Raw genomic sequence first — 12,647 nt, forward strand, 5'->3', positions numbered from 1 at the left:
TTGGGCGGAAGATCTTCCTCTCTGTCTCTCCTCTCTGTATATACACCTTTCCAATAAAAAAATAATAAAAATAAATCTTTAAAAAAAAGAAAACATATCCTTCTGATATATATGGGATCAGCAGTGATGGTTCCCCATCACTTCTTATATCAATAATCTGTATCTGCTTCTTTTTGTCTATATTATACTACCATTAATATTTTCAATGTCTCAGAACCTTGTTTCCTCTATTGATTTCTTGTTTCCTCCCTTTTTTCCTTCTTTCCTTTCTTACTTATTCCCTTTGAAAAGCAGAGCCAGAGAGAGTGAGAAATTTTTGCATCCATCACCCCATTCCCAGATGGCTGCAATATCCAGAAATGGGCCGATTTGAATTCAGGAGCCAGGATCCTCTTCCAAATCTCCATGCACATGGATGCAGGGGGTCTTTGTACTTGGCCATCTTCTGCTGCCCTCCCAGGTGCATTAACAGGGAACTGGATCTAAATTGGAGCAGCCACAATGGTTTCTGCATTAACTTTGTTTCCTGCTGCTTCTTCAGTTTTATTTTTTCTCTTCTTGTCCCAAGATGGAAGACTATGTCACATATTTCAGATCTTGCTTGATAAGTGCAGTCAATGCAGTAAATAACTCTATGCATTGCTTTCATTGAGTCCTACAAATTTCAAAGTTGCTCACGCATTAGAACTTTATTCCCCCAGAAAGTGGGGACAGTTATTATGGTACACAGTTAAGTTATTGCTTGGGATGACCTGATATATACTGGGAGTGCCTTGTTTTGAGTCAGATTGCATTTCTGGATTCCTGTTTGCATGTACTCTGGGAGATAATCTTCAAGGCGGAAGATTATCTAGTTGAGCAATCGTGTGGAGCCTCACACCCCTCTCTTTCTCGCATCCCTATCCCATCTCTCTCTGCCTTTAAAACAAAGAGCAATAAAACAAATAAGTAAATAAATCTTATTTAAAGAACTTAATTCCAACTGTAATGTTATCAATACGTGTGGACTTTTGGAAAGTTATTAAGAGGGCACCATCCTCATGAACATATCAGTGAGTTTTCAGTGGGCAGAGGGAATAGGCTAGGTCATTTTTTGACCTCTCTGCATCCATCTGTCAAGTAAGGACACAAGTTTCGAGCAAAGACATGATCCTCATGAGACACTGAAACTGCCAGCTGCACTATCTTGAACTTCCCATCCTCCAGAGTGTAAGAAATGAAGTTATACTATTCATAAACTTCCCAGTCTGCTGGATTATGTTATAGCCACTCATACAGACTAAGACAGACAGAAGCATAATCAAGTATTTTTATTATTATATTTTCCTAATTATTTTGTCAGTTTTACACTCATACTCTTCTAATTAGAGGCTACATTCTAATTAGAGAGAGGAGAGGGAGAGAGGGACAGACAAGAGACAGATGAAATCCACTTCCACTGTTCACTTGCTCAAACGACCACAATCGGCAGAGCTTGCCCACACCAAACCAGAAGTTGGACACCGCACCCCATTCCCCATATGAGTGGCAGGAATCCAATTATTTGGGCCATGTTCTGTTGCTTTTTTAGGTGCATTAGCAGGGAGCTAGATCAAAAGTGGAGCAACTGGGACTTAAACAGTGCTCAACACTGAATTCTGAGAGATTTATAAATTTGCTAATTAATCAAATATAACTTGAGAATAGTGAATCTCAAACATAACATTATTTCTTCACTTCCCTTTAACAACAGCATTTGACTCTAACATGTTGATATTTCAAAAAGGATCTCCATTTAAAAAGTACTTTTATTTATTTATTTTAAAAAGCCCTGTATTCAGCTACAGATTATTTTCTTTCAGATTGGGTTATATTTCTTCTACGTTGATTCAGGAGGAAAATATCATTTCTGCTGAAATGTTAAAACATTTAAGTATTTTAAAATCCCTGTGCAGAATTTTAGGAACTATAAATGAGAAATACATGGATAAAGTGCACAACACTAATTACTTCCCAGCTATTCACATTGTTTCTTTCATAATTCATCCAAAAAAGCTTTTACATTGAATCTTCAAAAGAATAATTCTTAAATATATTTTCCCACAGCTTTTGAAATTTCATAGCTTCTGTATTTGGATTGGCCCAGTTGTAGCCATTATGGTCATGGATCAAGTGAACCAGTGGATGAAAGATCTTTCTTTGGCATTTTGTGCCTGTACCTTTTTAAAAAGTTTATTTTATTTTATGTTATTGGAAAGTCAGATATACAGAGAGGAGGAGAGACAGAGAGGAAGATCTTCCATCCCATGATTCATTTCCCAAGTGGCCATAACAGGAGCTGTGTTGATCTGAAGCCAGAAGCCAGGAGCCTCTTCTGTGACAGGGTCCCAAGGATTTGGGCATTCCTTCACTGCTTTCCCAGGCCACAAGCAGGGAGCTGGATGGGAAACAGGATCGCTAGGATTAGAACTGGTGCCCATATGGGATCTCAGCATGTGCAAGGGGAGGACTCTAGCCACTAGGCCACCATGCCAGGCCCTAAAATAAGCAAAACTTGAAAGAGAGGAAGAGAGAGATAGGGAAAGGAAAGGCAGAAAATAAATAGATAAACAAACAAACAAACAAATAAAAGAGAAAAGAAAGGAAAGTGGAAAAAAAGTAAAGAAAAGAGAGGGAAAAGTACAGTGTGATAAGTTCATCTCTTAAGAAGAGGGCCTATGCCTCAAAAGGTGCAGAGTAGCAGGAGGCTGGTTTGAGAGGGGAGGCAGGACTTAAATGAGGCCTGACAAGATAGATTGGTGTCCACTCTCAACTGGTGACAGAATTGCTACTACGTTTGCCTGTCTCAAGAGTTCAGTTTTGAACATTGTGTCTGACTTCACAGAATGAAGCATACCTTATTTCAGAGTCAGAATTTCCCCATTATTGTATTATATTTCCTAGGTTGTATTTATCAATTTTTCAAGAGCACTGATGGCTTAGCTTACTATAACAACCAATAAATTGAATTTCTTTTTTTTAAAAAAGAAAGAGGGCCTAGATCTATATTAGTGCAATTCAATGGGATAGAAATTGCATGGGGAAAGGAAAACCGAATAATGACTGAAAGTGAAACTTATAAAATCGTATTTCACTTGTGATCCAAAGATACATTATTCAGAAAGTTGAAGGAGAAAGCATAACACTTGATGAGACAACAGCTACTAGAGAAGATGAGAATCTACCTAAAAATATGTATAAGACATCAATGAATAGTTTTCATTAAAAAAAAATGGAGGAAAGAGAAACATAAGTATAAAAGTGCCCACTTTGGCAATAAAAATCCAAGACATTTTGTGAATAGCCAAAGTGATGATTTGAATTTTCAAATCATATTATTAAAAATTCATGCTAGAGGGCCCAGCGTGGTAGCCTAACAGCTAAGGTCCTTGCCTTATAAGCACTGGCATTCCGTGTGGGCACTGGTTATAGCCCAGTGGCCCCACTTCCCATCCAGCTCCCTGTGTGGCCTGGAAATGCAGTCTAGGATGGCCCAAAAGCCTTTTAACTCTGCACCCACATGGGAGACCCGAAAAAAGCTTCAGTCTCCAAGCTTTGGGTCAGTGTAGCTCTGGCCATTGTTGCCACTTGGAGAGTTAAACAGTGGACAGAAGATCTTCCTCTCTGTATCTCCTCCTCTCTGTATATCTGACTTTCCAGTAAAAAAAATAATAAACAACCTTTTAAAAAAAATTTATGCTGGAACAATTAAAGGAGGTACTTGCCAGAGACCAGCTCCGACTGACTCGAGAGCTTGCAAAGGATGCATGGATCAGCAAGACGATATGAAGAAGAGCTAAGATGTGGACCACTATGGCATGATGCTCATAATGGACAACTCAGAAAAGTTGCCTTCTTTATTTATATACAAATCATCACAAGCTTTTGCACAATACCCAATTGTTTCAGTTTTACTTAATGGTTAAGAGAATACAAAAAACAATCCTAAAAAAATAGTTTACTTCAAAGAAAACATTCTCAACAAACCATTACTCATTGAAACCTGAAATCACCTGGCTGAAGCCAGGAACTCCATGGTTGGCAGTGCTTGCGGTTACATAGTGACAAGTAGTTTACTTATACTCAAAATCAGTTTTTACTAAACACAAACTAATATTGCTTAAAATATTAAGAGTACAGAATTAAAAGATCATAAACGAAAGGATTTTATAAAAGCATATAACAGATTCTTTGCTAAATCTTACAATCACATTAAGCATAAATTACCATTATCTTTACCTAGTGCTGATTCAGTTGTTTTCTGTTCTTTTGTTAAAGGGCAGTGGAAGGGATCAAGGCAGCTCAGCCAATCTACAAGCAGAGGGTCTTTACAAGAAACTGCTTTTATCTTTATAAACTGTTTTATTTCCCTAAATATACAAGAAACTGCTTTTATCTTTATAAACTGTTTTATTTCCCTAAATATGAGCACCAATGTAAGATACAAGTTTTTATAAACAGTTTTCTTTCCCTAAATAAAAGTGCCAGTATAAGATTAGGATTTTAAGCCATTTTGAGGGGGTTCATGTTTGTTTCCCTTTAGAAGATGCCCCATATACTTTCTGCTTTCTGTGGTGAGAAACTAAAATGCATCATATCATGTGTTGCAACAGTTCGAGGCGCATGGTAAACAAACTCTTCGTACCTCCATGATTGCCATCTGTTCAAAGATATTATCAAGCCATTTTTTAAGGAAAACATTACTTATACTAGGGCAAACCTCAGGACAAAAGTGGGCACATAACAGGATGTTTGGAGACATTGTGGGCTCAGTTGTACTATTGTATACTTTTAGCTGTGTGCCATTGCCTTATGTTGCTAAAGATGTTTTTTTTTATCTTAACATGATTGATCAGTTTAAGGTGTCATACCAGTTACAAGAATCACGTCACATTAGCAGGAAAACAACAACAACACCCTCAGGAGAATCCTATGAAACATCATAAAGGTGATTGAGTGTCCACACAATGGGGTGAGGCAGCAATGAGGTGACCAGAGACATTCTGCTGGGCCTTGCCACACAGCCAGAAACTCCTGGTAGCCCTGCTAACCAAGGAGCGGTGCTCATTACACACCTATGCCATCCGACCCAATTGCATGGCTCCCCACAGGTACTTATAATTTTTATATTCATCCCTTTGGTTATGAGGTTAATATATTTCCTAGGTGAAGAAGCAACTAGCCTAATTGAACTTGTGTTTTTCATACAGCCATGGCCACAGGAAGACGACTGCTCAGAGAAGAAAGAAAGCAAGATCTCCAAGAGAGCTTGGGAGCAGTGGGACTGGCCGCTGAGTACTGGTTACCAAAGCTGCAGGTACCCTTGGGTGTGACCTGTGCCCATGCCTTACAACACATCAATTAAGAGGACCTCCAGAAGCTGAAATCCCAGGCATAACATCCATGGGACAAGGGCCCTGGAGAAGCTGCTGCACCTGTCACAGTCAGGTCTTTCAGGGTCAAAGCAAACTCCTGTGGAACTGATGAACCAAAAACAGAAGCAGGCATAAGAGGTGTAACAGGAGCTTAAGAACTTATTGTCAAAAAAAGGAAAACGACATGAAGTCAGTGCAGAGAAAGGAAGAGGAGCTGAGGCATGCAATGGAGATACCTGAGGAGTACTGGCCACCACTTGAAAAGCCCCTTTTGGAGGTCCTGAACAACATGCAGAGACAGCTCAGGCTCACAGAGCGGACCCTGACAAAAAGAAAAACATCTCCCAGACAGAGATCTGGTGAGATGGGCATCTGGAGGGCTGGCCCTGCAGGGCATTTACAAAACCAATTAACAAAGTGACATCCTGGAAAGGAAAGAGAAGCTACTCACTGTTCCACAGGAGCTTTCACTACTTGGACCTGAGCAGGATTCATGGATAAAAACAGTTTAATTTATCTCTCATCAAACAGAGTCCATGTTCACTCAGAGTGTAGAAAAGTTGGGATTCAGTTTAACTAGTGTTGGAGGCTGGGGGGTTAGTCTAGAGGCTGGTATGGGCCATAATAAACAATGGAAGGAAACCAAACAATCACATTCTGAGGACTCTTATTTTTGCTCAACCAGGTTCAACTATGTTCTCCTGACCTCACTTCTGCATGGATCAACTCCAGTTATCCAAGGCTGCTATGCAGGAACTGAAGTGCACTGAAGAACTCCTGGGTCAGTTCTCCTAAAGTTCTGACAAAATCCTCATGATGAGGCCCAGGATAGAAAACTTCCTGCACAAGTTTGGTTCTCATGCTAACCAACACCCTCTGCACTTGGGAGGAATCTTCTGGTAGAAGGCTGTTTCATAGAGTTTCCAGAGTGAGCAACTGGCAGACGTAAAATGACAATTAGCCAAGGCCCTGGATAACATCAGGGGCAGCTACAGTGGCTTTGGTGTGAATGTTGGTACAGGTGGGAAGGTATCTAACAGTTATACAAAAGCATGCTGTCAGAGATAAGCTTTCCAGAACCTCCAAACCAACATATACTTGTCAGTGCATTAGACAGGTGGCCCACCAGAAGCAAATGGATTTGTGCAATGGAAAACTGGTCTTGTTGCTGGCAACAAAACGTGGCATGTGATTGACCAGGGATGAAAACTAGTGCCCATTTATGAGATCATCCTCTCTAGCCACAAAACTGATTTTAACAATGCCCTTCAGGTGGCTAAGTGCCTTAAAGACACCTATGCTACCGTGACAAGCCTCAACGCCCAGTTCAAGATGGGGAGGAAATACTGTTTGCTAGGAAGGAGGCTAAAGATTTCCTAGAGGATGTGAAATCTTGGGAAGTATCGAATCCTGAAGAGAAGCTTCAAAAGTTACTAAACTTTATGCAAATGTTGAATCAAAAAATGAAAAGTTATGACATATGGATCAACACCTGTCTCACAGATGTGTATATCTGCAAAACTTTATAGTAAATATTGTCAACTCTTGCAAAAAATCTTTCATTTATAATACAAATTTCATTAAATCTCAATTACAGAGTCTTTTGGACCCTCACATCTACAATGTGACAACCTTTCTTCAGGCTCACTCCATCATAAAGTGGATCTTCCAGTCAGACAGAGATCCTGAGCCAGAGCAAACTAATATCTCCCAAATTTCTGAATTAGTAAACATCTTAAGAAAACCTATAATGAACGCTTGCACTTGAAGGTCAATTCTAAGTCACAAGACTCAATAGAAGAGGCTTAAAGAAAGGCCATATATGAAATCAGCTCGGCTCTCAGCTCCTTCTTCAATTACCTCCAAAAAGCAGGCCAGACAGACACACGCCTCCTGTATTTTCCATAACAGCTGGTGCAGCATATCAGGTGGTAAGCAACACTTTTTGGGGTCTAGGGAGTGATGAGCTAAAGTTCTTGCTGAATGAAATGCAGAGCAGACTGCCCACAGTAAATACCAGGAACTCAAAACTATTTCCATGTACAGGGCTTAGGCATTTCTGATACTCACAGATCTGACAGCCACAGTTGGAGTCACAGCTGTTTCTCCAGAAGACAAAAGACAATGCCTGGCATTAATGAAACAACACATGGAACAACACATGGTCTAAAGAGGCTGCCTATGTCCTCTGCAAACCTAGAGCAGAACATGATTGGGATACTATAGAAAAAGACCTGAGATTGCTCATTGATGTGCATTATGAAGCCACTATGTCTTCTTTGCAAATGGACAAAGTGTCAAAGCAATTGGCAAATCTCTTCCATGGAAATAAACAACCCCATGAAATACATGACAATTAAAATAGAAAACAGGAGGTCATAAGCAATGGGCCCTTCCTAGATCTACTGCAATGTCCAGACTTGGACTATTACTACCCCAAAAGGATGAGCAGAGGTAACTTGCTTCTGATTTGCCAGAATTCTGTGTATAACACCCAGCCCACTTCTGAACAGGAGCTTCCCTTTTATTTCCTGCAGGAGTTGGTAATGTTTGATTATGGCCTTAGACATATAGTCTTCAAAGACGATAGAGACACAGAACACAAAGTGGACTCAATAGTGTCCGATCAGTAAAATAAGGATTTTGATCCATATGAAGACTTTGTTGAAGATGGTTCTCGTTCCACTCATCCATCATTGACAAAGCTGTCCCCACCAACCAAACCCCACATTCACCCAATGGATATTCAGATGGCAATTTTTCATTGTGCAGATGATTTTGCCAGACAGTATATTTTGGCGAAACTTGCCATTTGTCAATTTGCTCTCCCCCTTGTAGTGCCCAATCCTTGCAATTCTCAGATTGAATTCTCCCTCTGGTCTCTCAGGCAAATCAGGAGAAGTTGGCAGCAAGGCAGGAAATCACCAGGTGGGAAGAAAAATCACAGGAATCAGGAGATATTTTGTGTCTCTTCCTCCATTGTGTCCTTCATAACAGTTGGGGATGGCCTCTCTGCTTCCAAATCTCAGATCATGAATTGTCTTCTTGGTAAAAGTAAAAACAATGTTTTTTCACCGCCACTGCAGAGGAAGCACAAAAGACTGTCTCTTGATGGAAGATGTGGTGAAAGTCAGCTGGTTCTGTCCTGGGGGTGATGATGGGGACAAATTTGACAACTGTGTGACCTTCACCAATCTTCATGGAGATGCAAAGGAGCATAAGCCTCAGCTCACCTTCTTACAGGAAATCTCTTCTCTCATTGTGGTCCTCATGTCAGTTTCTAATAACAATTAAGAAAATCAGAAGTTTGTGACTTATACCAGGTGTTTGTTAGAGTCCTCTGACACCTCCCTCAGCCTGGAAGACTGTGCATGATTGCTCGCCAGCAAGGATTCCTTGTCGATGAAGATGAGAGAGACTGCAAAGAAGTCAAAGAAAAAGCACAGGATGTAATGGCCCTCCTGTCAGAAACAGAGTTATCTCACGTGAAGGAAAACTTACTGCCCCTTCAGGAAAAATTGTGGCACCTGTGGTGTAAGAAGGACAAAGAGCTCTACCATTTGACAGAAAAAGGGAAATCAGGGCCTTATACAACACAAGAGTGACATTGAGACAGAGAAACAAATGATACAGCAACAACAGTTGATCAAAACCTTTCCTCTCAATGACTTAATGAAATCTGTTCTTGAAATTCTTCAAGGAAATTCAGAAACCGACATGAAACTCTGCTTTTTGCAGTGGTTGAATGTGTTTTTGGAAAATCTGACTGCAGGACACTTAGAACAATTGTATGAGAAGCAAAGATAATTGTGGCTACAGGTACAAGCAGAGAAGAAAAACACGCCAAAGAGAAGTTCTCTGAAGGACTGACAAACTGAGATAGAGGCCATTTCCTTCGGAGATTAATAACTGTACCCTTGGAGCTGAGCAACTTCTCAGAGAAGTTGGCCAGATCTATGAAGCTCTGGAAGAAACACCTCCAAAAAGAGGCTCTCTTTCATTCCCTTCCTGAAATTGCTGCAGATCTGATGATATCTGGTGTTCCCATTGAACTGACGGATGGGGATGCTTCATATGTGTCCCTAAAGTGGATCCACTTTGCTAAACACACCCTTTTGTACTCAGGGGAAGCCTACATGCAGCTCCTGAAGGTGGAGGAGACATTCACAGGACATCTTGGCTTTGATCTTGTGCTTGTTGTGGATACTGAAGGTCTCCGAGCCCCAGAATTCAGCAATAAATCCCAGAAGAAGGACACTGACTTGGCAACCTTTGTCATTGGACTTGGGAACTTGACTCTCATCAATATTTTGGGGAAAGAATCCATCAGAGATGCAGGATGTCCTACAGATAGTTGTCCAAGCCTTTCTGAGGATGAAATAGGTGAAAACCTCACCGAGTTGCATCTTTGTCCATCAGAATGTGGGGGAAGTTACTGCTAAAGACCAATTGATGGAAGCACGTAGGAGACTAGAGCAGAGACTAGATGAAATGGCAAAATTAGCAGCAGAAGAAGAACAGTGCTCAGACATCACCTGCTTCAGTGACGTCTACTACTTTGTTCACCTCTGGGATGGCAATCCTCCAATGGCCCCTCCCAATCCTCGCTACAGCCTCAACGTACAGGAACTGAAAAGCAGAATTCTTAGGATTGCCAAACAGGAATCCAAGAGAAGCATCATGAAGATATCAGATGTAAAATATCGTGTTCAAGATTTGTGGAAAGCTCTGGTGAATGAGAACTTTATTTTCAGTTTCAAGAACACCCAAGAGGTCATGGCCATGAGCAAACTGGAAACCATGTACAACCAGTGGTGCTGGTAACTGAGGAGTCATGTGTTGGACTGTAGAACAAGCTGACCAACCAGATTAAGAATGGGAAAATGCAGACACTCAACAGTAGCACAATTGAGGCTTCAGTTACAGAAAAATATGTAGCTGTCAAGCAAGAATTTGAAGTTTTTAAAAGAAGATGCAGATAGTGAAATACTCTTCATGCTTAAAGATGCACTTATTTCAGACAGCTTAAAAAAAGCTGATGAACTTCTTAGTTAAAAATGTCAAGTACAGCTGGATTAGAAAAAAACTGACTATGAAAGAGAATTACTGGAAAGGATCAGGAATCTTGCTTTATCTATAAGTTATAAAGAGTTAAGTGAGGAAGAAAAATTTAACCAACTTTGGACAAAATGGGTCTGTGATGTGTCCTCAAATATCCCTCAAGTTGAAGAACCTAACATTCAGCTGGATTCTGAAAACATCCTTTGGAATTATTTCAAAAATGAGAGAAATATGTTGGAAACACTGAATAAAAATCTGGAGAGAAATTTCAAATATATTACACCAGACATGTTAAACTGAGCATGAAATAGCAGATTTTTACAAAGCAATTAGAGGTCCATGATAAAGAATACATTAATGTGACCACAAGCTACATCATTAGAAATTTTGGGGAAACTATAAAGTGCATTCATTTGTGATAGTGTGCTTACAATTCCAATGTATTTCGTGAAATTATAAGAATCATAGATGAGGAATGAAAAAAGATATTCATTTACATTCCACAGAAAAAAAGATATTCATTTACAAACAAATATAAGATTGACATTTCTTTGTATTTATTTCAAAGGCCACACAAAGTTTTAAGGTCATTCAAGAGAGCAAATGACTTTGTTAACTATTTGGAATCTAAGAAAGATGATTTCTTCCTGAGTTTTAAAATCTCCAGCCAAGGAGCAGCTTCTACCAAAGCATTCATTGATTTTCTATGGGACAAACTCTCTCCAGCTGTGTCCACCACTATAAGGGAAAAAACAGTCCCTCAAATTGCTGGGGATATCAGAAATACTTGCCCTGAATTCAATGGAAACAGAGCTAACTTGGAGAAACATATTCTCATCTTTCTTGCAGAGGAAAAGAATTGTGAAAAGTACTGGGAATATACTCATGATCCAAAAGAACTTTTCAGGAGTTACATTGAAGCCCAGATTAGAAAATACTGTTCAGGATCATGAACTGAAAAAATACAGGCTTTTTTAAAACCAAGGTTAGATGACATCAAGAATGCCCTGCTCTCTGCTATTCAGGAATCCACAGCAGAAGCCAAAGACAAAAGCAGCACTGCCTCTGAGTGGCTGGATTTGTTCTGTGATCACCTGGAGAGCAACCTCATCTTTCCACGAAATGACTTGATAAGCATTGAACACCAGAAGATTAACGACATGCAGTTTCTTAAGAAAACCATGAGTGCAGCTTTGGATTCTGCAATGAAGGCTCTTGAACAGAATTGCTTGAATAATCCTGCAATTGAGAAAATACACTTTGAACACCTATGTGGCTGCTGGAAACAGTGTCCCCACTGTGGAATCATCTGCACAAACACAATTCCTGAACATGAAGGAGACCACAGTGTTCCCTTCCACAGCCATGAGGCTGTCAGTGAAGGAAAATGGCATGAAACTGACCACTTTGTTATTGATTGTTGTACTAGTTTGGTAGCAAGTGATTGCTCAATAATTTTCAGTGATGGCCGGAAAACCCCATATAAGAACTATCGAGAGGCAGGAGGGGATTATGCCACATGGAGCATCACTCCAGACTCATCCACCCAGCCCTATTGGAAGTGGTTTGTTTCTCACTTCCGATCAAATCTAGAAGAGAAATATGCGTTGAAATTTGCAGGTAAAGGTCAGTTTCCTGATGTATGGGACAGTATCACAAAGCAGGAAGTGCTTGATGACTTGAAAAACAGTAGTACTCTTGTAGTCACAAGAGCCTCAGGATCTAGCTGAATAAACCTGAAACTCCTCCTCACAGAGAGAACCACACCCCTGACATTTTCAGAAAAAAAGTGTAAATTGTAAGTTAATCCACCTATTCAAGAATTACAGATTTCCTTTGAAAAGGCTTTTGCTTTCTGTGCCTCAACTTCTGATTTAAACAAAAATTGAAGGGCAATTTCCAGGTTAGGTTCATCTCCATGCTCAGAGGTCTGATTCCAGCCACCACATACACACAGTGAGCTGTACCCGGGGCCTGCCCAAGCTCCAGAGGCTGCTCCCTTCCTGGTGAATACACGGAGAGGGGAAATCTAGAGAACAGGGTGGGCCAAGGCCCCACCCACCGCTGACATAGTGCGATGGAAGGGATTGGGAGGGAGCAACCTTGGGTCCTGGGGGATAAAACTCCCAGTTGGCTGCTGGCAGGTTCCAGGCTGGGTTCATCTCCATGCCCAGAACTCTGATTTCAGCCACC

General features: G+C 40.5%; 1 pseudogene; it reads left to right on the top strand.

Moving 5' to 3' along the window:
- The first annotated feature begins 5,230 nt into the window (after positions 1–5,230).
- On the top strand, positions 5,231–12,339 carry LOC121158954 (annotated as a pseudogene).
- The last annotated feature ends 308 nt before the right edge of the window (positions 12,340–12,647 follow it).

The sequence above is a fragment of the Ochotona curzoniae genome, unplaced genomic scaffold (genome assembly GCF_017591425.1).
Source record: "Ochotona curzoniae isolate NIBS_2020 unplaced genomic scaffold, NIBS_Ocur_1.0 contig_4018, whole genome shotgun sequence".
Taxonomy (NCBI): domain Eukaryota; kingdom Metazoa; phylum Chordata; class Mammalia; order Lagomorpha; family Ochotonidae; genus Ochotona; species Ochotona curzoniae.